This window comes from Oreochromis aureus, linkage group 22 (genome assembly GCF_013358895.1).
Source record: "Oreochromis aureus strain Israel breed Guangdong linkage group 22, ZZ_aureus, whole genome shotgun sequence".
Classification (NCBI taxonomy): domain Eukaryota; kingdom Metazoa; phylum Chordata; class Actinopteri; order Cichliformes; family Cichlidae; genus Oreochromis; species Oreochromis aureus.
In genome coordinates this window covers 14868100-14889345 of record NC_052962.1, presented here as the reverse complement: position 1 = coordinate 14889345, position 21246 = coordinate 14868100, and the positions used below count along the sequence as shown (strand labels likewise).

General features: G+C 41.9%; 1 protein-coding gene across 2 annotated transcripts in view; it reads left to right on the top strand.

Annotated features, from left to right (window-relative positions):
* Positions 1 to 400: 400 nt before the first annotated feature.
* The window catches only part of col8a2 (collagen, type VIII, alpha 2), a 49800-nt gene continuing 28954 nt past the window's right edge, over positions 401 to 21246 (top strand). Inside the window, exons 1-2 of one of the 2 annotated variants that reach the window (XM_039605960.1) lie at positions 401 to 723; positions 929 to 1148. The gene's annotated coding sequence lies outside the window, so the exon portion shown is untranslated. Of the gene's footprint in view, positions 1149 to 21246 lie in introns of both variants that reach the window. The other variant, XM_031756061.2, reaches the window with a different exon arrangement.

Sequence of the window (21246 nt, the reverse complement as noted above, 5' to 3'; positions counted from 1 at the left end):
AAGCTGGATCTCATTTGCAGGACTGATTTGTGAGCATGTTTCAAAACAGTAAAAGGCTAAAAAGGCAGCGTGATTTCCTGGAGGTGAGTTTGGGAAGGCGAGGAGAACAGTGAGAAGCAGAACATGAGACGCCTCCGAATTCCCCTCTTCTCGTCTTTTTTCGTTCCCCTTCCCTCCTCTTCATCCTACCCCACCCCTCTCTGTGCGGCTGCTACCCCACCCCATCCTGCTCACTCCCCTCCTTCTTCACTGCAGCCAGCCACAGACACTTGCTTTTTGTATCAAGGGGGCTAACCCAATGAACAATCCTGTCTGTCTTTCCCAAAATAAGCTGGTGGGAGAAGGATCGCGTAGTAAGCCAGAGAGATTGGAGCAGCGAGGTGCACAGCCCCCCCCCCGCCCCACCTCGGGTTATAAGTCCTTGGAGTGGGAGCACAACCTGCTTGGACCCAGATACACTGCCTCGCTGCCTGCCTGCCTGACTGACCTGAGTGACTAACTGACTGAGTTCCACTTCACTGCTACTCACTCTCTCTCCCTCTGTGTCCTGCTCCCTTGCTCCTTCCCTCCTACTTTCCACCCTGGAGAGCAAGAGCGCACAGATTGGGAAGGTGCTCCTCAGACCTGCGTCTGGACAGCTCGAAGACGACACAGAGAGGACGTTTTCCCATTCTCACCCTTTCATCACTCCTGTCACTTTTGCCACCTCTGCCCCCCAAAAAAGTACATGGATAGAACTTTTTTTCTTTCTTCCTTCCTTCCTTTTTGTTTGTTTTTGTTTTTGCTGGAAGCAGAAAATTAAAAGTTTAGCAGACAGTTATCTCAACCTACAGTTGAAGATTTTCAGTTTTTAACTTTTGCATTTTGGGTTTTTTTTCTTTTCTTTTCCTTTTTTTTATTTGCTTGTTATTCTTGCACCTGCGAGCAGCGCTGGACCAATTCCGAGTGCCAGATCTTTGCCCGGGAGGACCCTACTTGTTCACTGAAAACCTGATGCCATCACATCCCATGGGAGACACGAGTGGCTGAAGCAAGGAGGGAGGTAGAAGAGACCCCGAACCACCTGACGCACACACCTAACGTTGCCCTTGCCCAGCGATCCTCCCCCCACCCCTGCTCTCTTCCACCGAGTCTCTGAGGAAAGAAAGGTAAGCAGGTTTCCTCTGAATCCATTAGCATCCTCGTGGCCTGTCATCTTTTCTTTTTTGTGCCTGAGGTGGCTAAAAGCAATTAAGAGAGAGAGCGGGAAAGGAGGAAAAACAGATTCCATTTGTTAGTCATGGGACTTGCATAATTCTCCTCAGTCCCAAGCCAGCGCACAGAGTAACAACTTGCAGATTAAAAAGAACTGAGTACACCAAAAGCACACTCAAGTGTTCCACTCACACTGTGTGGATGCTGATTTTTATATAAAATTGTAGCCGCGCACCGTCTGTTGATTTTTGAGTGTCCCGTGAGAGCGATGATCTGGATTGTTGCTTTGTGTATGTGAGTTTGAGGTCTGGGCTAAGACACTGTTGATGCATCCATGCCCATACATCTGGGACTTTAGTTGATGATGTTGAAGGGGGCGTGGTGTGCATTGCAAGTGTGTATCGGGGGGCTCGGCTGTGCAGCAGGATATGTTCAAGGTTACAGATGTAACAAGGGTGTCCTCCATGTGGATGGATCTGTGTTTTCTGTGTAATGCAAAAGCTGCTCTTAATCATATAATGATTGGTATGTGCAAGTGCAAAGGAAGATTGCAAACGCACATAAAACGCACACATGCTCTTCTCTTCTCTGCTCTGTCCATCCACTGTGATACCTCTGGCAGGCGACACTGCATTCCTTTGTAACGGCATCCTTCCATCGCAAACAGAGAGAGGACAGACAGTTGTGACTCCGAGCCCTCGGGTGTACTGCACGACAAACTAGCAGGGATAGATAGAGAAAAAAACCTAAAAGGGGAAAGAGGGCAAGACGTTATCGCGTTATTGAAGCTAATAAAACATTTGAAAGACAGAGAAGACTCCAAAATGCAAGCTCTGCTGAGGAGATACATTTTTGATCACGTGTTTTAGTGCACCAGCAGCAGCAGCAGTGGCGGCAGTGGCTTGCGGTGGCAGCAGTAGAGTTTCTTTGCAAAGGAAGGAGGGGAGGTAGAAAAATACACAGAGTAAGAGAGGTGTAGAGCGAGAGTAAGAGACAAAAAAGTGGAGGGAGGGAGTCTGGAAAAGACAGCGGTCTGGAGATCTGAAATCCAAAAACATTTGGCAGCATCTCTCTACTTCGCTGGCCTACGGCAAGAAAAGTCTACTAAACGTGTACCTGTGTGTATGTGTGAGTGTGTGTGTGCTGGTATGTGTGCAACCCCACATGCTCGCCCTTATGTGACTGGATCTCCACTAGAGTGTGTAAGCTATCGTATGGGACACACACTGAAGTGTGAGCGCTCTTCTTTGTTGGTGAGCAACAACAGGAGTGCGCAGAGCTGCTGGTGTGCAGCAGTGAGCCAGCTTCCAGTCAGCTTTCCACACGTGCACGGCTTTGTTTCGATTAAAGAATTGATAGATTAAAAGATTTACATTCCTCTCAACTTCTTCAAGAATTAACGGCCTGTTTTGTGTTCAGCGCTTGACAAAACCTGGGCTAAATGACTTTCACCGATTTGCACCCTCCAGTGGGCGGCGACTGGTCAGTCAGTGGCTGACTTGTGGTTACAAGCAGCTCAAGTGTGTGTTTTGTGTGTAGTGCATTATATAACCGCAGTTACCAGACTCCAACCAGCTGCCCATGCAGGCCTTTGATACAGAGTGCCAAAAGCGTGACCAAGCATACACAAGCAACAGTCACGCTGGATACACAGCGGCACACACGGCACACTTTATGCCCCGTGTAAAGCAAACACCTCCATGTGGATTTACACCTCACTCACTAACACACACACGTTTCCAACAGATGAACATACTCGCACTGTCAGCGCTGCTGCCAGACTGCCTGCTCATATACTGCTGAGCTTCTCATCCCCCACTGCATTCAGTTTATAGGCTGTAACATGTGAAGTTTTTACACTCCAAACTCAACACCAGCTCTTGAATTCTTTTCCCCTCAGTAGTTTAAAGGGAATTTATTTATTTTCGTCCTTAAACGTCGCAGTAAAAGGATAAAGGACATCTTTGTGGATCTGTAAACTCCTGGGTGAGCTTTCATAGCCATTACAGCGGCACAGACCAGAGATGGCCAGCAGAAAACCTGTACTTGGATGTCGCCCTCATTACAAAGACCCATCTGTTTTGCTAATGTCCTGTATTTGTGTGATCCAAGAGCAAAACAGAAGGATAATGAAAATAGAAATGTTGCTGTGCCGATGACCTGTGTCACCCTCTTGTAAAACAGTCCAAAGTGTGTGGCCACAAGGGGGCAGAATAGCAGGCAGTTTCAAAGACACCTGGCACTGTAAACTTAAAAGCATACCTCCTCTTTACTAATTTTCATATGAACCTTTATTGAAACATTTTCAAGTAATCTTAAAAATATGATTCTTTTTATAAATTCCCTCACAACTCCGATAACATTCAAAGAGGTGTCCTAATTCTCTGTTACAGTACAACTGATCATAATTCATTTTCATTTTCCCTGACTTAGGGGAGGGGATATCAGTCCATCACATCACTTACCAACTGTACTCAGTTTTCAGCCTCCCCTCTCGTGCTGTTAAATGATGCCAAACCACTTTTAACAGACTGTATCAGTTTCATGCGCTAGATTGTGCTTCCTCGCAGTCCCTTTGTAGCCGTGGCTGTGTAAGCTTTTGCATGTGTGTTTGTGTTTGAGAGTGGGCAAGCACTTGTGGCTCTATTACTTTCAGTGCTAGCAGGAAATGAAGGAGAATGCCACTCATTTTCCAGCAAAAGTAAACGCCCACCTTATTCCTACACACACACATACACAAAATCACATGAATGGATACATATACAAGTTCTCCCTGAGCCTTTTGAGTCGTGGTCTTTTTGTTTGTCTGTGGTTTTATTATATAATCCTTATTTTTACTTTGTTCTTATTTTATTGGGGATTTTTCTTTTTTCATATCTCTTCCTTCTGTGTTCCTAGCTTTTGTTTGTTTGTTTGTATTTTACAAGTACTTCCTATTTTATTTAGAAACTTTTTCTATGATTTTAGTTTGCTCTAGTGGTGTGCAATACTGTGAATTCTGGTACTGCCGATACCAACACAGATGCCGATGCTTTTATCTTGTATAGGCAGCTGATGCAGGGTAGAGCAGTGTGTAATGACTTAAGAGATAATCATCAAAACAACAAAACAAAACAATCATCAAAACAACAAAACAAATTTCCCACCTGTGGGACTAATAAAGGCCATCTTATCTTATCTTATCTTATCTTATCTTATCTTATCTTATCTTATCAAGAGACCTGGAATGTAAGGTCTCTAAAGCACTTCGAGTCAGCTTCTGTTGTTTAAACGTGCTATAGGCTATAAATAAAACAAACGTGACAGTCAACACAAAAAGGTTCAGGCATTTTTCATAGTTTGAGATATATGTTTTCATTTCCAAAAGAAAAATAATTTATTTAACACAAATCAGCGGACTGCATACTTATCTCAGAGGATATTAGGCTACTATCGACTCTATACCAATACCAGCACTGATATCAATACTTTGATATTCAGATCCATCTGTCCACCGCTACTTCCCTCCTATCTTCCTGTTTCTGCCCTTGTTACTGTGTTGTTTGGGTTCACCTACGCCATATTATGCTTTTCTACCAGATGTGTGTATTTGTTAGGTTGTCTGCTTCCTTGCTCCCCCTTCTGTTATTTTGTCGTCTCGTAAAGTTTAAAGATTTCCCTGCCTAGTGAGTCTGGATTAAAGTTCTTTTGTTCAGTATGCCAGCTGTTAGGTCAGCCTTAAGAACTTTCCTCCATGATTTTCCTAACATGACTCTGTGGTACACAAACAGACACAAATACTGTGCGTGCAATTGTTCAGCACTCATTATGGGGAATGCTAACTGGTGCTGCTGATATACTGAATGAAGAATTGCAGTGAAGGATGGGGGAAACACTATACAGGTCCTGGTCTTAATCAGAGCCTGGCCCATAACATTAAAGATTAATGGGCTGGATTTGTTTTTCGGCTAAAAGGGGAATTAGAAAAAGACACAGTGAAAGGCATGAACTTGTTTCCCCGTGCCGACGCATGGAGATTTGCATCCTGCCTCCTTTCGCTTCCTTTGACCTCGTGTGTTTATACTGCCTAAGCCTATTTGAACATCAACAGTAGCCATCTTGGCCCGCACATGCGAGCTGATATATGTGGAAGTCAGTTAGCTAAATGGCAGATAGTGAATCTGCGCAAACATACGGCCCTCCAGAGTGGATGGAACAGCATGTTATTAATCAGGCCCTTGTTTTGAAGGACATTGTTTTGGCTCTCAGCTCAGAGCTAGAGGACAGAAAGACGAGGAAAGGGGAAAAAAATGCAGTTTTCTCTCATTTGAGCTCTGTTTCATGTGGATTAGAATTTTGACAGCTTTGCTTATTTAGTTTTCTATTTGAATTATTCTCTGATTCATTTACCTGTTTCCCTTTATCTGTGTTTACCGATCTCCCACTCCTATTCCCTCATAACTGTGTCTGGACCAGAGGAAGTTTTTCCACTGGGCTGGCAGCAACAAGGGGATGGAGAAAGAGAGACGGGGGGAGAGCAAGCAGTGGGGAGGCTTGGCAGACGTGTTATTTTCCCTCCGCCTCCCATTGACTCTGTCAGCAGTGGTTCAATCTTTAAAAAAAAGAAAGCGTGCAAGCTCAAAGTAGCTTGACAACATACCCTTTTCGGCTATCAGAAGAAACTTATCAGTCATACAGCAGCAGGAAGAAAGTGGCGGTGGCATTACTACCCCACCCCCCCAACAGCCCCTTTTCTCCTTGACTTTTATCCAGTTGTTTCGGCTTCTCTCCGTTTTCCCCATTTCTTTCCGTCTTATTTTACTGGTTTAGTCTACAAATCCTTTTGGACTGAACCCCAACTCTTTACTGGGCTCAAACTAAAACCCCTGTGGTAAAGCAGCGTTCTTCCCCAATGCCAAACATTGCTTTTAGTCAGTGAGGCCTGAACAAGGCGCAGTAAGGAAGCAAGCCGCGGACGGAATACGTATTGAGCAACCGCTTCCCGGAGTCACATCTATGTTTTTCCAGCGGTGCGTCTGAGTGTTGTGGGATGACAGCTTGTGTTTCCAAAGGGAACCCAACAGGAACAAACAGGAATGAGAGCTTCGGTGCTCATCCAGCAACAGAGCTGTTTCTAGTTAATGAGATGTGACATCTGCTGTTCTGCTGATGAGGCTGAGTTTTCCTTGGTTTTAACTCTGGATGCAAGGATGCAAAAGTTTCCCAGCATCTCCAGTGGATGCGTGGAGCGATGTCGCTGCTCAAAAGTCTCATAACACCGAGAGAAGCCAACAAGAAGACCATTTGATGTTTGGGCGGCCGCGTAGCCCACGTGTTTGTATGTCCAGAGAGTTAGTGCAAATGACCATGTGCGCGCAGTGCATGTGGGCAAGTCTATTTGTCTTACCTCTCATTCACTGCCCCCCTCTCGCCCCCCCACCCTTAACGTCTGGCGAGAGTTTTGTTTGGGGCTTCCAAAAGCAGGACTTTTGGCCAACTCTTAACAGGGGTCAGCTCCTCAGTATAAAACTTACATTATCCCTCTTTTCATCTTGTTGCAGATGTCCTTCCAAGGCCAGCAGTTTATTTTTATTATTTCACTTCAGATGCGGGATGAATATATCTCTCTCTGATGGGTCAATAGTGAGTAAGGGTTTGGAAACAGCTCTTCTGAGACTATTTGAAAAGCTCCAGACTTTGTTTTTGTTCAGTCTGTGCTTGATTTAGATTTGTGCGTAGGTGTTTGTAAAAAAAAAAAAAAAAAGGAGAAGAGAGACTAGGGTTATTGTGGTGTTATGATCCCCTTGGAGCCGGATAATAAAAAGTATTTCAGAAAGCCAGATTCTCTGGAGTAGAAAGGGGGATGCTTACTAAGTGACACATGTATCACATGCTAACACAGAGTAGAGTTTTCCCAGTGACCACTTGTAGACAACAACAACGTCTGCTATCAACAAACAACCACACTGCTAAATTTGTAGTTTCTAATTTCTTTATACCACAGAAATGTGTATTAACCAGATCCCTGGAGCAACAAAAGTGTCATCCATTTGACCTACGCCATCTAGTGGTCACAGGTATGGTGGCCTCAAACACGCTGCAACTTAAGAAAACACCAGAAAATAGAAAAATGGCAACAGCACACAAAACACAACAGGAAAAAAAGCACCAAAAGCTCACCAAAACCCCTCACAAAACACAACAGAAGTATTTTTGGGAAGCCAATAACGTGACGGAACAGCAGCGGAAGTGACAAGCTAACAGTAAATGGCTAGCAGCAAACATGTATGTGCAGTATTATATGAGTCATGTGATTAAAACACACACTACCTGCATCTTTTCCTCCCTCACAACACGAAGAATCCTCCATGTCTTTTGTCTCGGAGCGACCCTTCACATGTTTTGGTTTCTGTCACTTCCACAACTGGTGGGTCACAGTAATGTCTCCGCATCAACACTTCCATTATGTTTTGTGAGATTTTGCTTTTCTGTACTTTCATTGTGTTCCATTCAGGTTCCAATATATTTCCATATTTCACCTTGCTAGTGTTTTCATAAGTTGCAGTGCATTTAAACTATCAGGACCAACATACATAGAACTTACAGGTAATAAGGAAGAAAAGGAAGAACCCAAAATTTTATGTTTGTCTCTCTTCATGTAGGTTTTTGTATATAAAGAGCCTACCTGTGCATGTACATGGAGTTCACTGGGAGAAGTGCGAAAAAATGTTTAAAAGAATTTTTAAAAAATTACACAAAAGCACAAGCTGTGACTGCAAGAAACATGTTTCATTGTTCTTAACTCTCAGTGTATTTTAGCTCTTTGTATCGTTACATTAGCTTTGCTTACTTTTCTGCAGCATGCTGAAGGACCAACAACAGCACAAGAAAGAGTACTTCACAGACTGGTTGTTTGTGACACTGCCCCCTGGTGCCATTAAACAGCTACAACATGTAGATGACAGTCTGCAACCAAAGCGCTTTACAATGCCATTATTCATTCACGCTCACATTCATACACTGGTGGAGGCAAGCTACGGTTGTAGCCACAGCTGCCCTGGGGCAGACTGACAGAGGCGAGTTTAAAAACTAGTTTTAAAACAAACCAAGATTTCTCTGGAACTTTTGTGTATCCAGATTTTAGCATTAAGTTCGTCAATATCTCTAAAGCCAATCATTTCATCTGCAGCACTTGTTGGTCTTAAAACGCTTTCAAAATATTAAATTTTTTATGCTCATAAGATGGGAGAGATTTATTAACTTAAGTAACTATATTGCAATGATGATCATTTAAATGCTGCTCAGCATGACATAAAATGAAAACACATTAGACTGTCAGTGTTCCTTATGTCCTTTCACTTGCAGGTGACCGCAGGTACTGACCACATGACCACAAACATATGTAACCCATCTTTTATCCAACCTTAAAAAAACTAGCAGGGCTTGCCAGTTTCTGCCCAGATAAACACCTGAAATTTAACTTGGCTCTCAGTGTTTCTCGAGGAAGTGGGTTTAAAACAACTTATCCCTTCAGCGGACCACCCCCTCGCTTTTGAGCTGTGTCTTTTGAAAATGCTCTTATACCATACTATATTGGCATCTCAGTAGCACAAATTACACCGCTAATGGGTCAAACTGTCTTTGTGTACACTTATTTATATTTACCATGGCTCCGTTCCCGTATGAAGTGAAAAAAAAAATAGAAGAAAAAGAAAGCTCTTACATTATCCCCTGATTGTTCAGTGCAGGGTGCTTTTTCTCTTAGACTTTATGTTTAAATGGCTTTGGCTTAGAGACCTAATCCTTTCTGTAAAAACTTTGAGCCCATTGAGCAACATGTGTTTCATAATGCAAATGCTCAAAGGCTTTAGGCAGCATACAACACAACCAGTCCTTCAAGGCTTTTGTCTTGATCATTTCCTGTAATCAGCAGCAAAGTAGTGAAACGACAAAATGGAAAAAAAAGCTTTGTGCTCATTCCAGCTCGTCTGAGGTGCATGCAGTGCAAGCTTTGCTCTACTGTTCTTGTGTGTGTGTGTGTGTGTGTGTGTGTGTGTGTGTGTGTGTGTGTGTGCATGGTCCTAACTGCAGTTCTTTTGTGTTTATCCCAACAATATATGTAATGCTTTCTGGAGTCAGACAGCAGAGGCGATGCTGTTTGGCAGCGCTTCTAAGTCCCTAAAGAAGCTGTTGTGGAAGAATTATTGTGTTTCATGCTCACAGGAAAGGTTCTGCCTATAGAAAACAATTTAGGACGGATACATGTGGAGTTGCATTTCATGGAAAACATTTGAGATGCTGCGCAGTGAAAACCAAGATAAACACCAGACTGCCTGCACGACAGCCTTATCGGCTGCCTCTCCACTGTGCATACGTTCACAATATAGAACTGCTGTTGGCTCTAAAGCAACGCAGACATGAACTATTTTATTAAAAACTGAGGAAGGTCAAAGATTTACATGATCTGATTAAAATCTGGATATTTTGCAGGTGATATATTACAGAATAAGCGGACAGAAATAAAACATGCCTAACCAGACATTAACCATGCAAGTCTGTGATTGTTTGGACAGTGAACGCTACAGAAGTACAACCACTTCTGGGAAGATGTTCTTTGGCCAACCAACATAATACTTAATTAGGGAGGGCATTGAATCAATTACCACTCACCTTCATGTGGTTTGCAGATGGCTATGCACTCTCTCTCTACACTTTTCCATCTATTTCATCTGCAGGCCGCCAGTTAAAAAAAAGCACCCCAAAAAAAGCAAAAAAAAAAGAAAGACGTTGCCTCATTGCTAATTTGAACCAGAGGAGTGGTCATTTCCTAACAGTGGGCCCCGGCCGAACCAACAACCAGCCCAATGGAGCCTCAGCTGGATTGCTCCCAAAACTGGGCAGAAACCACACAAACCCTAGTCTTCCTGACATGTGGTGAAAGTGTGATAGGGATATGGGAAACATCAGCACGAGTTAGGAAAGAGAGATGGAAACATCCATTTGGAAGACTGAAGTTGGACAGAGTAAAACTGGGGAAGGAGAAAAGTTGAAGGGCCTGCTTTTGGAAGGAGGAGGTAGGAAGAGATGAAAGCACATGGACAGATGAAGGTAAAGAACATAATACTGAGAAAATAAGCTCGGTATGAGGGCACGTCACTTTGTAGCAACCATGTGCCATCTTTGATCTGGTTGAAGTTTTGAATGAAGGTCAGCAAAAACATGCAGGGTCACCTGTTTACTCCCAGATGCACATCATTTCCTTTGAATTACTAAATATGAAGTTACCTTTTTTCTATTCCAATAAGTGTTCACCCACTATGCCCATTTTTCAAATTTACCAACAACCTTTATAATACCCAAGAACTCTTGCAATCAACATGTCATCAATCTCTATCAGTCTGAGTATTTCTTTTAAGATTTAAAAGCCACAATTGATGAATCACAGTGCTGCCTTTATATTGTATTAATATTTAATTTAGCAACATGGTCTCATTTAGTCCTGTCATACAGGATTAATTTGTTCTACTCCAATCACTGTCACTAGATATTCTGTATCTGTCATTGTCTGGAAGGAAGAGGCAGGGATAACAAGGAGGTGGAGGAGGAAGACGAGGATGCAGACATGTCTGCCAGATCAATATAGTGAGACAACGTGTCCTGAATGCTGCGTCCCTGCCATATGACAGCCCGCTGATTCAAACCTTATGCTGGAAGCAGAGAGACAATGAGCAGACTCCAGTGTTAGAGGCTTGTTCACGGTTAAATTGCAAAGAAAAATTTGAGGAGGGCTTTCGCTTGTACTGAAGCCTTGTTTTTCTGAACTTTTCGTTGTTACAGTCTGGAATTTGCAAAGGGCCACTTACACATAGGGACAGTGTTACAGTGAATTATTGCAGATACCCCTGGCATTGTGGACTTTTCTTTTAAGCATTGTTGGTTTTAACAACAATGCTAACTCTCATCAGTGTTGTTTTTAGGTGCTGCAGAAGATTCAAGCAAAAAATCAGCTAAACTAATCACGCATATTTAGTCCAGCACCTTACAGTTGGAGAGTTGGGAGAAGACAAATGGTTTGAAAGAGAAGTGAAAGAGTGAAAGAGCCAGCTCTTTTTCCTAATGCCATAACCCAGTGCGTCACGCAATACTGCTAAAGAACACTTTGTGGGTTACTGACACACACTAGCAGTTTTGACAAGAACTGCATTATCTGACACACCAGAAATAGAAGTAGAAAGTAGCATGGAAACCACACAAATCTAGAAGTGCATGGTTAATTTAACCTGGCAGAAAGCATCTTCCCCCCATTTCCTTTTATTAAAACCAGTTTCTAATTGGTGTTGCCTCTTGCCGGGGTCACCGAGCTGCTGCAATGATGTAGGTTTGACGCAAATATTTTTTGGTTTCTTTTGGTCTAGAGACTGAACAACAACACCTGGCAACCTCTGGTTGTGAGAAAAAATCTGTATTCCCAGATTGGTTGCGGACGGGTGAAACTGGTCACCAGGCGAAAGCAGATACTGCACAAAAATACTTCTTGTGATTGCTTTGTTCACTCGTTCACTAGCAGATTGCTGCAGTTGCTCATAGTTTGCATGGTGGACACAAACTACAGAAGACTTGTCTGCAGCCACTCACTATTTACCCTTTGAGATGTTGTGACACTTGAAAAATGTGATGCAAACAGGAAACAGAGAGTGTTTGCTTTCAAAGTAAAAGTTTGACTTTTCATAAGGCACAGCTTTTAATTTTAAAGTGAATGTTTCGTGTTTCCAGTTTGTCTTGCATTTTTCACAGTTTCACTACAGCTTGGTGACTATTGTTCATGGATAAGTCAGTGCAAACCACTGGTGACCACATCAACAGGCGACCTAAGGAATCGCAAGGAGGTTCTTGGGGCAGCATCGAATACTATTCTGCGACCAGTTACACGTAGCAACAATAGACGACTCGCAAACGAGTTGGGAATGCATATTTTTCCTTAGTAACCAGTGACTGCTGCCAACATCGAGCAACCACTTGCCAACCAATCCCTGAATACACAGTTTTCACTACTCACTGCTAGTGACCACTGGCTGGTCTCCAGGCCTGCATGAATGGATTTTTAGCAATTGAGTTCACACCAACTGCCAGCAATCTTCAGCAGCCACGCGCAGCCTGCGTATTCTTTAGTGGTAGTCAAGTAGTCACAGACAAGTCTCTAGGCTAGTGTGACCGAGGCCTTAATGGCACGTTACACGTTTCCTTGCTCTGATTGCTAATTCATTCTTGATTTTCATACCTCTGCAGGTCTATCAAATTGCCTCTGAGACATACTAGACTAATAGATTTGCACTTAATCATTTGTCTTTCAATTCCAGGCTTCTACACGAGTGACAAAACTCAAGACTTTTTAAAAAAGTCTTTTAGACATTGCCACATGATAAAAAAAATTTTTAAATTTTGAATATAATATAAGAATATGAAATAATAGGAGAATGTACAGTCTACCATATTGGTTGGTTCTTCTATCATTAGTTCTTCATGCTGAAACCATACCCAGGCTGCAAACATTTTCACTTGTTACAAAATATATACATTTTTGCCAGAATCTGTGTTTTAGCTTTGTTTTTTTTGTTTGCAGTCTGATGTCTTGTCTCGAGGTATGCTTAGGAAGCTTAGCTATGACAGACCAGGCCATTACCTCTCACGTGGAGACAATGATAAATCCAGACCATGTCAACACTTGTTGGAAATATGCAGATGCCCTGTCAAAGGCAGGACAGTACACTCTTATAGTGCCCTAATGAATTGTAGGGGTTTCCTTGGGGGGTCTTTATATGCATGCATGTGATCCAAAAAACAGCTTCTCTGACATTTCTCTCTGTCTTGTGTCTCGTTTTATTTCTGTGTATAATTCTGTTGATTGCAAATGTCTTGCTGTTTTCCCCAGAGTTTTGGTTGTTGAAAGGCGATCTCCCAGTGTGCACAAAGTGATGATGAGATTCAAATTATTCCAGACTTCTTTCCTAAGGCAAATAATGCTTCTGTTGTAGAACACATTCTTACTTCTATCCTCTTGCTGCTGTTAGTCACACTAATTTCACAGGTTTTTTCCACGATTCAGATGGTGATTGTTTGCTGGCATTTAAAATTTTTGACCTGTGAAATTCAAAATGTATTAGTACATTGTGATAAGAACATGTAAAAAATGCATAAGCTATGATTTGCACCAATACTAGGGTGTTACATCATGTTGTGTTATTGAGTCACTTTGGAGCAGCACTCAAACCAAATACAAAGCAAAATTTCATGTCACATTACTTGTGTGAATACAGTGGCATTGAAAGTACACACAAACACCCAGCTGCCTGCAAACCTCATGAGTAAGGATGTTCTCAGTGTCTGATCTGAGGTGAGAAGAGCTGATGTGTCTTTGCAATCCAGTGTAAAGCAACTTTCTGCATAAGTTTAAACATTTTTAGTTGTGCAAATGCAGATTCACCTGTCTTCTCTAGTCTTCATTCCATGTTTAGTTGTAGGTTGAACAAAATTCAGTCACTGTTAAGTTACGTACAGGTAATGCTCATTAAAGTGACACGAGAAACCAACACAAACAGACAACATAACATCACCTTTGCAGGGGACGAATATCAAAAGAACTAGGAGTATAATAAATGTTTTTAAAAAAACATACAGATGCTAATAATTGCTGTATGTGTGAAGACGTCAGTGCAAGGTTTCTTTGAGATTGCCCCACCCGTTAAGGAGGAGATACAACCTCCTTTGTTGTGGCGACACAATAGCATTGAAGTCAAACTCCTACACATACCACTACAGGCTAGTTTAGCTTGTTTATTCACAAACTGGTGTGAAAGCTAAGGTAGTTAGAGCTCCACCAAGCAGAGGTTGGCATCAGTGGTGTTCTTACTGCTGCTATACTTCTTGACCAGTGATAAATATCAAACAAATGGTAGAAATGCTCTCCACGGAGTCTGCGTCTGTTAATCTGCTAATCTACTCCATGTGACAAAATTCTCCTGCCTTTATCCCTACACATTACACTGCTTGCAATGCAGTCATTTAGATGGGGCGAGGGGGGGTTAGCTGTAATGCTGCCAGTGTTCAAAATTGTCCAAATAGTTCTTAGGCCTGCCAGACACAACAGCATATTCACAGTCTCTGCTTGCCTGTGGATTTTATTCAGTCTGGCACATTTTGATCCTGCATTTGTTGAGTCTTTTAGCAAAATTGGCATTTTGCTTTGCTTGGCATTTTTTGATACTTCCTACATATCTTGCTTGTCTATTGTCAAGAGACGCCACGGTGGCACCGTTGTCCGTGTCCATTTTCTGCAAAGTGCATGTGAGCCAGTTTGGCGGCGCTCCTGAACACATTCAGGTAAACGTCAGAGACGATATATGACTCATCTGTAACCTTAGATCTGCTGCATCCTATGTACTCCCTGCATCTTCTCTGTGTTTTCCCACTGGTGCTTCACTCACTCCACAGAGGGCGTCTGGAATGCGTCTGCAACCACTTTCGTTGCATTTTTCAGATTCAAGAAGAGAATTCAGACAGTAACACAAAGCATCTCTGGTGGGTGGGAGCATAGATACAGAGGACACAAAGTAATGGATCGTGTTGTTTGTTAGCTGAGAAAATGGTCTGATCCCCAGATATTGAAATTGAGACTGTGTAGAGCTTAACTGTTTGAAAAGTGTGTTAGAACAAAGAAACATCTTTGCTTTGCTTTCTTATTATTCTTTGGGAAACCCAGTTTTAAACGCACATGTTAAGGTTTTGTCTCCGCTATCAGTCTAGACTCCATTTGTTTACACATCTGTGCTTGTACGATAAGCAAATTATAGCCATTACCGTATGAGTGTGAGAAGGCAACTGTGTTTCGTTTTTCTCCCCTCACAGTGGGGATAAATAAGCAGAGGCAGAACGGGTGTGGGGTGGGGGATGTGGGTCAGAAAAAAGGAAAAGTAAAAAACGTGCACAAGCAAAAATGAGTGTGACCACTGTGGGAGATGTGGTGAACATCAAGATGGGGGGGGAGTGGGGTTGGGATGGGAGGGTGGGTGGTTGGGTGAAAGAAATTTGGCGTCTCGGATGGAAACAGGGGCCTGGAGCCGGCACACACTCGCACATAAACATGTGCGCACATACGCACACCAAGACAGTCCAGACACCGGCACTCATCATTCAAACGGCTTTTTAAGAGCCATTTAAGTAATTCCAATAAAAACCGCAGCCGTTATAATACCTTGTCCACGGGAGACAGAAAGAGACTAAGTTATGGCATGGGCAGGGGTGAGAGGTGGTAGAAAGAAAATGCAGGAAAAGTAAGTCAGACAATGTTTGTTTTCAAGTCTGTGCTTTGAATCCTTTTTTTTTCAAGACATTCTTATTCTCTGCTTTTCTCTGCGAGCACGAGGAAAGTTTGGCAGTCTGGAAAAATAATTTAGAGATACAAATAAGGTGCAAAGTTTGGTATAACCACCACGCTTATCAGCAATCATTTTAATACCTCCCTTAGATAACAGTGTGATTTTTCCCACCTGGTTTTCTTTGTGCTCTTGTAGGCAGTTTCAAGTACTGATCCCATGTTGGCAACTTGTTGCTGGGAAACATTTGACCCTGTTGCGTTTTGCTTCCGTTTGCTACCTTTCTTATATCCCCTAATGTGTGACCCATGTGTCACCCGTGTGCTACTGTTTTTTTTTATGGCTTAGTCATCCCCAGCTCTCTCACTGAGACCCCAGAGTACTCTCTGACAACAACCGCCTCTGAAAATGTGAGACCAGATCAGCATGTAACAGGAAAGTAGGGGGAGTTTATCTGTCTGCTTCATGACCTTAAATCTCCATCCAAGGCCAACAACCACATATGCATCATTGCATTCCGACGACTGTTATTTTGGCATTACGTCTATTTGCACTGTTCTCAACTGAGGAGCTGTGAAAAGCCGTCTAAACACAGCTCTCTCATACCATGCAAGTCTGGCCAGCGTTAGGAAAGCCGCGTGAGTGCAAATATGGTCCAGGGAAATGGAGATGTTGGATAAGCAATGCTCTGCGACTTCATGCCTTATATCCTTCTTTAGCTCTTGGGTGTCTTGAGCTTTTTTTTTTTGCTCTACTTTTTCACTCTATCCCAGTCACATTCTGAGGCATGTATATCTCTGTGAAATCTGTAAAAGCTCGTTTAACCCAAATGACAAAAACATATTTTCTCAGTTACCCTTTGTGTTGGATAACTAGGCAGATTTTTTTTTTTTTTTACTTCTCCATAATGTTTGTCTGGGTTTTCTGAATCAAAGTAAATGAAATTTCATCAATAGTGTTTAGCAGATAAACAACTTCATTACAAAGGATGTGCAATTTGGAGTCTACCCAAACTTTCCAAACTACAGACAGTTTTTAGTGCTTAGAAGTAATAATTTTAATTTACACAGTTAGTTATGTTACTTTTTATAATACCCCAATACTTAAGAAGATTACCGCCACACCTGGAAAGCATCCTTCATTTTCTTATGATTATCCAATTCAGGGCTGTTGGGGGGTGCTGGAGCCTATCCTAGCTGTAATAGGGCAAGAGGTATACTTTGTACAATCAGTTGCATGGCAGACAACCATTCATGCTCATATTCCACCAATCACCACTGAACCCAACAACATGTCTTTGGACTGAAGGAGGCCAGGGTACATGGGGAATGCCCCTATAGGGGATTGGTTGAAGTAACTTTGAGTTACCAAAAATAAATAACCTTTGCGAGTTCCATGAATACGTTGATTATATTGCACAGAATGTACGTTTCCTGTTATGTAGTTTCCTCTGAACATACTGACTCAGCCTCATTTTAATGGCAATATTGCTAGCATGTCCTCCAACAAACAACAAGGTCATTAGTTTCCTTCAGAGTGACCGCTTTGTCGAAATTAATAGCTAGCTGATATTCTTATAGCATCTGTAGCTCTATCGTCATGCTCCTCTGTAGGCCACCAGGTGTTATGCCGTATGTTTAGTTAGCAGGTGCTTCTTAAAATTAGCATTAGCATTTCACTTTGATTATGTTTTTGTACTTTTCTACCACAAATTAAAAATAACATAAAGTAAATTCTGTCCTTTCTGCCATTTTGGTAGCTGAGCAAGACATGTGCACAGACACTCCTCCTCCTCGACAGCGCCTTAGCTTCTTGACAGCAGAAGGTAAGAATCAGAAACAAATCCACCTCAAATTTACAGGACATTACAAAAAATACTGAGTACTCTGATGAGTGACTTTGTAATTGTAATGCAATCACTTCAACACTGTATAGCAGCGGTCCCCAACCCCCGGGCCTCGGACCGGTACCGGTCCGTGAGTCGTTTGGTACCGGGCCGCGAGAGTTGAGGCTCAGGTGTGAAATGTATGGTTTTCTGGGTTTTTATTGGTTTTCAGTGTTATTTTGTTATCGTTTTCATCGTTAACTCGGTTTTCCTGGGTCTTTTCACGTGTGTTATGAATAAATCTTCTTTTTTTCGGTACCGGTACTAGTTTTATTTTGTTGTATTTATCCGCGACACCTTAAAGGCCGGTCCGTGAAAACATTGTCGGGCATAAACCGGTCCGTGAGGCAAAAAAGGTTGGGGACCGCTGCTGTATAGCATACTATATAAAGAACCAATTATCAATGCAGGAAAACTCCTAGCATGCCAAGCCTTATGCTAACATGGCTGTGCTTTGCCTGCCCACTGCTGCCAATTTGCTTAATTAATAACAGAAACTTAAGCCACCTAATCAAACAGCTGCAGAATTATTAAATGAATTTATAGAGCTCAAAGTGGGAAGCAATACATGCTTGATTGATAATTTCAGCTACCAGCTGACTCCATAGTTAGAACTTGATCAGTATAAGATTTTTAAGACCGATACCATTACGAATATTTAGACTTAAAATTCTGACATATTAGCTGATATTTTTTTTCTTTCAAACACGTGAAGTATAAATAGATTTTTTTACCAGCTGTTATTTGTATTTTTGAGTCCTTATTAAGATTATATTTTGTTTCCATCGAAAAAGTTTCATTTTTAAATTTTTTTTTTTTTTTTTTATCACAACAAACCTTGGATTACATGACAACCACCTGACCCACAGCTAGTTGTCATGTTCAGAGTGCCCTCTGGTGGACAAACTATGCATTATCATGGTCATAACAAGGTTGAAGGGTGCTTCTCCCATCTCTCCTTTACTATTTACATTTTAATGTATCAACCATTATACCAATATATTGACAAATAGCTATAAATCAGCCCCTTAGATAGACTGATACATCATTCAGACTATCCGTATACTAAACTCTGTAAACACTGATTTTCAGCCAAGACTAGCCAACCAATATCAGGTAACACCTGTGGTTGGCAGTTGGTTTGCACTGATGTGACACTGCTATCTGAGAGTACAAGCATACATCATAGGAATCGTCATGGTCCACCGTTTGCCAAATTCTGGTTTCCATGTCTGAAAAATTCCAAGACAAAATAATTAAAATCTAATACACATAAAACCAAAGCCATCTAGCTATGTACAAACCACTATATGTAATTGAGGAAATATGTTTGAAACTGCATCCATGCACACCGACATAAAACATTTTCTAAAGCTCATTCCTCATAATATTTTTACAGACTGTTCAAAAACAATTACCCAGATCTACTGTACAGAGCTTGTTCTATCGACCAAGACAAACTGCACCCTGGAGATACATCACCTGTCACCTTCAGCCCACCTGATGTTTTCTTGAACTTGAACATAGTCAGTGTCTCTTGTACCTATCTCATGTTGTTATTGATAGAAATAAAAACACACACACACACATAAAGTGTTGAGGTTTTCACTCCTAACACTCCAAACCTAAGTAAACATGCTGGTTTCCAAACCATACACAGTCGCGCTAAAGAGACGCGTCAGTTGGGGCCTGGGGTTATGCTTTCTCAGCAACAGATGAGTGATTGAAAGGAAAAAAGGGGATTTGTGGGCAATTTACATACACGGGACTTTGAGTCACTTTGGGGTCAATTGCGGGGCGCAGGCAGATATTTCTCTTCCTCTGGATGAGCTATCATATCTCTGTTTGATAACATGCTTTTTCACTATTTTGCTCCCAAAAAGTTCTCTTCACGATGGAGAGAGATTTGGGATGAAAGGGGGGGGGGCAGTTACAGTAAATGGGCAGACAGAGGGAAGATTTTCAGATTTGGTTGATGATGCACATATCCACCTCCCTTGCCTCTTTGTTGCCTGCTAGTACAGTGTTGCTTAACCGAAAAACAATAGCAGACGTTCTCCATCTGGTTGCAGTTTGGATCCTGTGCCAGTTTGAGTAGGAGTGATACAGAAACCTCCAAGAGGCTTAAAACAACAACAGCTCACAGTCAAGGGGACTGGTTGCATATTTCTAGCTACTGGAGCAATAAACATACTCTCTCTCAGATGCACACAGACACATGTTCAAGCACAGAAATCCATGGGTTCAACTCTTAAATTGATATAATTCGGAAGTCTGCTGAATTATTACATTCTGGAGAATCTCAAAATAAACAGCTATTCCGATGGCAATAAAATTAAGAATTGTGTGATGTGACAGGATGAGTATGAGGGATAGAAAGTATAATATGTACCAAGCCCATGGCAAGCTCAGTGGTAGAATGTCCCTAAGTGTTTAACAGAGTTTGCCTCTCCACACCTGTGGAACCAATAGTGAGCTACTGAAGTCAGATGTCCTGTGAAAATATTTGGTGGAATAAGTGAGGGATGGGGGGTGGGGAATCTGTTTGGAGGTTCATACCTAAAGACAGGCGTGTACTTTGGCTAAGGCATAGGATTTCCATTAAACGTCAGGTTTGAGGAACAAGATAATATCTTCTCCAGAGTCTCTAGAAGCCCATCTTCACTTTTGTCCCTGTTACTCATAGACACGCTCTGAACCGTGTGCTGGCAAATCTATCAGAAGGGGGGGGGAAAAAGCATACGGTCATTCTTGCAGGGTGTATGTTTGTGGAAACTGCGTCACTCGCTATTGAGAGCCGTGGCCATCTGCATATTTTAAACTAAATGAAAAGTATAAATCTCTTTGTGGATTGAGAAACACATGTCTTCATTGCTTATGAAACCTGTTTTTTGTGGCAAATTGAATTGCTTAAAAAATGCTTGGCTTTCTCGCTAAAAGCAACTTTTTTTCTACTTTTTGCTTTTACCCGACAACTGTGATATGCTTAAAGGTTTTATAAGGTCAGAGAGGATAAGCAGCCAGAATGTGGTATGGAAATGGGCCTGGTAGCATTAGGGGATTGGTTGAGGCTTTCCACTGATGAAAACACTCTCTCAGTTGCTCCCCACTTCTTTCTTTGAAGTCAGTGATGGTAACAGTTAACACAAATGATGATGTTCCCTTTGCCTTTGCAAGTATGGAGTGAATTGTACTGTTAAGGCTGTGAAGGTCTTTTGCAGTGCTAAGTTTGCACGTAAGCCATTAAAGTCAAATATTTCAGCAACAGTTGGATGGGTTGCATTGACTTTTGGTCAAAGTTTTCATTTATGCTTGAAAGATGCCCTCATCTACAGTTGCACAATAAAAGAAATGGAGCTTTTGAGATTTTCCTGTATATTTTTTCATACATATAAACATCATCAGATTTTTACACTAGTCCTGAAAGTAGATTAAGAGAATCAAAATAAACAACCAAAACAAAGATACTTTGTCATCTATTTAAGTCGTTTTACTGTGAGAAAGATGATTCACAAGTGGAAAACATTGAAAGACTGAAAAGTGTGGTTCGTTTGGAAAGATTGCCAAGAGAAAGTGCTTCTCTCTAAAAGAACATGGCAGCACAGCTTAGGTTTGCAAAGCTACTTCTGAACAAAAAACAAGAACAATGTTCTTTGTGGACATGTTTGGTCATAATGCACAATGCATGACTCACAGCACCACAAGACAGAATATCAGCACAAACACCTTATGCTAACTGTGAAGCACGGTGGTGGAGGTGTGATGATTTTGGCTTGTTTTGAAGCCACTGAGCCCATCATGAAATCCTCTGTATAACAA